The sequence below is a fragment of the Lactuca virosa genome, chromosome 4 (genome assembly GCF_052849685.1).
Source record: "Lactuca virosa cultivar CGN04683 chromosome 4, Lactuca_virosa_CGN04683_v6, whole genome shotgun sequence".
NCBI lineage: Eukaryota > Viridiplantae > Streptophyta > Magnoliopsida > Asterales > Asteraceae > Lactuca > Lactuca virosa.
Window position 1 is genome coordinate 466378921 of NC_136429.1, and position 4838 is coordinate 466383758.

Below are 4838 nucleotides of genomic sequence, written 5' to 3' on the forward strand. Positions count from 1 at the left end.
GCGAGTAGAGTCAACCTGGAAGTTGACTCTGACCAGGACTTTGACTTTGACCAGGGGGGGGGGGGGTAAATTGGTCATTTACTCCATGAGGAATCATCAGTTGATTCAGAATGTTATGTGATTGTAGTCGGGGAGTCGCCGGAGCAGCGGACATGGATTTCTCACTCGGGATATCAGCAGCCAGTTATACGAGGTGAGTTCTCCTTCAGTAGGAACGGGTCTACGACACCAAGGCGGACCCGTAGTGTGAAATGATAGTAGCTGAGTGTGGGCGGGGCCCATATCCTATCCTAGCAGAGCGTGGGCGAGGCCTGTATCTCATATTAGTAGTTAAATATGATGTATGAGCAGTAGATTAGCTTTACATGTTGTCTGTGTGATACTTGTATGTTGGGTTTAGTAGTTGAGTGTGGGCGAGGCTCGTACCTCATCATAGTCGAGTGTGGGCGAGGCCCGTATCTCGAAGTAGTTGAGCATGGGCGAGGCCCGTACCTCAGAGATAGTGGAGTGTGGGCGAGGCTCATATCTCCTAGACAGTGGAGTGTGGGCGAGGCCCGTATCTCCTAGATAGCGGAGTGTGGGCGAGGCCCGTATCTCCTAGTTGCATGCTATGTGTATATGGTATGTGGTAGATTGGGGAGACTCAGTAAGCTTTGTGCTTACTGTTTTCAGTTTTGGTTTCAGGTACTTCCACTAGCATTGGGAAGTGCTCGGGATGATCGCATGGCACACACCACAGTCTTCAGCCTGGGAGCCAGACTCTGATATTTGGATATGAGATTTGATTTGAGACAGATACTATGATGTTTATGATACGCGATTGTGATTTTACTTATGATTTTGGATGGTTGATGGCTTTAATAATGTTTTGAAAAAGAAATTTTTGGGTTGTATTTTTGGGATGTTTTAAGTTGGTATCAGAGCCTTGGTTTGAGGGATTCGGGCACGCTTTCGGGTGTGTCTGAACTCAAACTAAGGAAATGGTATAGGTTTTGAAAAGGAAATCATTTTCGAAAAGAATTTTTGAAAAAGAAACTTAAAAAGAGAAAAGAGTTTTGAAAAAGAGAAAAGGGTGTGGTGCATGCAATTAGCCGAGCTCAAGTAAGTACTCCCAATTTACCCATACAAGTTTATGTTATGATTATAAGTTTTAGTGGAACAACATGCTAGATTAGGGCTAAGGATCTAGGAGGATGCCTTATGTGCCTGCTATATGTGTTTCAGCTTTATGAGAAGTGCATGCTAGTACAGATTAGACAGGAGGATAGCCTGAGTAGTATATGCTTGATTATGTGCCCTCGATGTCCGAATGTTGCTTGCTTTGTGCTTTTAGGAGTTCTAGTTGTCTTTCACTAGCTAGTAAACAAATATGTTAAGTTACATATTGCAAGGACTAAATAATTCCAGAAGGTTAGGTCTAGCCCTATTTCGCAGCTCTTGTTTGAGTCCAACCGTTATAGGGTAGGATCTCTCATTCGAAGAATTATCTAGTCTGAGTGATATGTAATAGTATTTGCGAGCTAGTTAGAGGAAGAAAGCAGGGACTTCTTACGCAGCTGATGGCGGAGAGTGGGTTGGAGATTTCCCTAGGCAAGCCTAGGAAGAGCGTAGCAGAGATCAGTAGCAGTAGAAGAGACTTGGTGGAGTCAAGGCAGTTCTTGAGGAAAGTACGGATAGATGTGGAAGGTAGTATGGGCCCGTACTACTGAAAGCAGAGGATCCGTACTCGAATCGAGGAAGGCTGAGGCAAAACCAGGAAACTTGTGGTAGATGTGATCCCTCTAGTTATATCAGTGTTTCTGACGATTGTCATTATGTGTTTCAGAATGGTGGTTTTACGCCCTAGACCAGCAGTCGGCAGTTCAGGTGCCCGAGAGGGATCAGGTTCAGGCTCGGGAGCCAATCATTTGGATGAGCATACCAGAGAGTTCATCTCTTCAGAGGTCACACGTAGCATACTTGAGCAGACTCTTGTGATCTTTGGATCGGTCAAGGAGGGTATTCTTGAGCTGTTGGATGAGAGGTTGAGTGCGTTCCGCGCTGAGATGGTGACTATGATGGGGTCACGTACTTTGACCTTCAGGGAGTTCTGGGCTTGTGGAGCTCCAGATTACCAGGGGGCCCGAGACCCCATTACGAGTACCAGATGGTTGGCTGATGTGGCCAACGCCTTCCGCACTAGCAGATGTCCCGAGGGGGACAAGATCCGACTTGCATCCTGTCTTCTGAAGGGCAGGGCACGTGATTGGTGGGAGGAGGTCGGACATGTCATTGGGGATGATGCAACCCTTGATGCTATGACCTGGACGGATTTTGTGGCCCGGTTCAGGGCCGAGTTTGCACCTGTCATAGAGGTGCAGCAGCTTGCTAGGGGTTCCAGGATCTCCAGCAGACGACGGAGATAGTGGCGGAGATTACCGCCAAGTTCAGGGAGAGGGCTCTTATCGTTCCTAAGTACGCGGCAGATGAGGAGATGAAGAAGGCCCGGTACCATGAGATGTTGAGGAGTGATATCAGACAGTTTGTGAGCCGGTCCAGCTGTAAAACGCTGGATGACATGATTGCGAGGGCTCGTGAGAGGGAGATTGATCTTGAGATGGAGAGAAAGAGGAAACCAGAGGTAGTGTCTGGTTCAGATAGTTCGGGCAAAAGGCCCAAGACAGATTCCCAAGGGAAGGGCCAGTAGGGCCGAGGCCGCTGCGACAAGTGTGGTAGGTCGCACGATGGGGTGTGCAGGGCAGGGAGTTCGGGCTGCTTCAAATGCGGCCGAACAGGTCATATGAGCAGAGATTGTACTGCTACTTCTACCGTTACTACCACGTCACTTTCTGACCTGATTTGCTTTCAGTTCAATCAGAGGGGCCATAAGAGGTCCCAGTGTCCGAGCTTAGCAGCAGCAGGGAAGGTGGCGGCACCTGCCCCTGCTACATTGAGGATTACAGACGGCCGTCAGGGTCGGTCCGAGGCGCCATTGGCGAAGAGTAGAGCCTTTCAGCTGACAGCAGAGGTGGCGTGAGCGACTCCTGATGTGGTGACGGGTATGCATTTTCCTCTTATCTCTGTTTTTGATATAGTTTGTTTCTCATGATTATGTGTTTGTGTATAGGGTCGTTCTTAGTGAACGGCATTTCAGCTACGGTATTGTTTGTTTCGGGGGCTACCCGATCATTCGTTTCGCTCGCATTTAGCAAGCGATTTAGCAGAGCTCCAGGGGAGCTGGATTGTCCACTTGATGTTGAGATAGCCGATGATAGGACCGTCAGGGTCGCAAGAGTCCATAGGGGATGTACATTATGGCTGTATGACGAGCAGTTCATGGTGGATTTGGTTCTCATTCCTTTACGAGGGAATAAAGTTATAGTAGGTATGGATTGGTTGAGCCCGAACGGGGCAGTGATTGACTGTGAGCGCCAGTTGGTGAGGGTTCGCACTCCTAGCAGGGGAGAGTTAGTGATTCAGGGCGAAAGGCCGCAGCGCGGACTGATTCTTTGCTCAGCAGCGAGAGCGAGGTGCTATTTCCAGCAGGGATGCGCATGATACGTCGCCTATGTTATGGATACCCGGGAAAAGGGTAAGGCGACAATTGATGATGTACCAGTAGTGCAAGAGTACCCGGACGTATTCCCAGAGGATTTACCTGGGATACCCCCGGAGAGACAGGTTGAGTTTATGATTGATCTGGTTCCTGGTGCGGCTCCGATAGCCAAGGCACCGTATCGGTTGGCTCCTCCTGAGATGCAGGAGTTGTCTACGCAGCTGCAAGAGCTACTAGACAAGGGTTTTATCAGACCGAGCAGTTCGCCATGGGGAGCCCCGATCCTGTTTGTGAAGAAGAAGGACGGGTCGCACCGTATGTGTATTGATTACCGGGAGCTGAATAAGGTAACGGTGAAGAACCGTTACCCACTCCCGAGGACAGATGATTTGTTCGATCAGCTGCAGGGGGCATCTTGGTTTTCCAAGATTGATCTACGATCTGGATATCACCAGATGCGGGTCAGAGATGATGATGTGCAGAAGACTGCTTTTAGGACCCGCTATGGTCATTATGAGTTTGTGGTGATGCTGTTTGGGCTCACCAATGCTCCAGCCGCGTTCATGGATCTCATGAACCGCGTATGCAGGCCGATGCTGGATCGGTCTGTGATAGTGTTTATTGACGACATCTTGGTTTACTCCAAGACTCAGGAGCAGCACGAGGAGCACCTGAAAAAGGTCCTTGAGACACTTAGGAGGGAGAGAATTTTTGCAAAGTTCTCCAAGTGTGAGTTCTGGTTGCGCGAGGTGCAGTTTCTAGGACACCTCGTCAACCAGAAGGGTATATTAGTCGATCCGGCCAAGATAGAGGCCGTGATGCAGAGGGAGGTCCCGAAGTCTCCATCTGAGATTCGGAGCTTCCTGGGCTTGGCAGGGTACTACAGGATATTCATCCAGGATTTCTCCAAGATAGCAGTACCGCTCACTCGACTGACCAAGAAGTCAGTTGCGTATCGTTGGGGTCCTGAGCAGCAAGCAGCCTTCGAGACGCTCAGGCAGCGATTGTGCGAGGCACCGATTCTCACCCTGCCAGAGGGAGTAGATGATTTTGTGGTCTACTGTGATGCTTCGATCACAGGCATGGGAGCAGTGTTGATGGAGCGAGGCCATGTGATAGCTTATGCCTCTAGACAGTTGAAGCCTCACGAGGCTAACTATCCGACGCATGACTTAGAGTTGGGGGCCGTTGTGTTCGCCCTCAAGATTTGGGGGCATTACCTCTATGGGGTCCGATGTACTATTTACACGGATCACAAGAGTCTGAGGTACCTCATGGATCAGCCGAATCTGAACATGAGGCA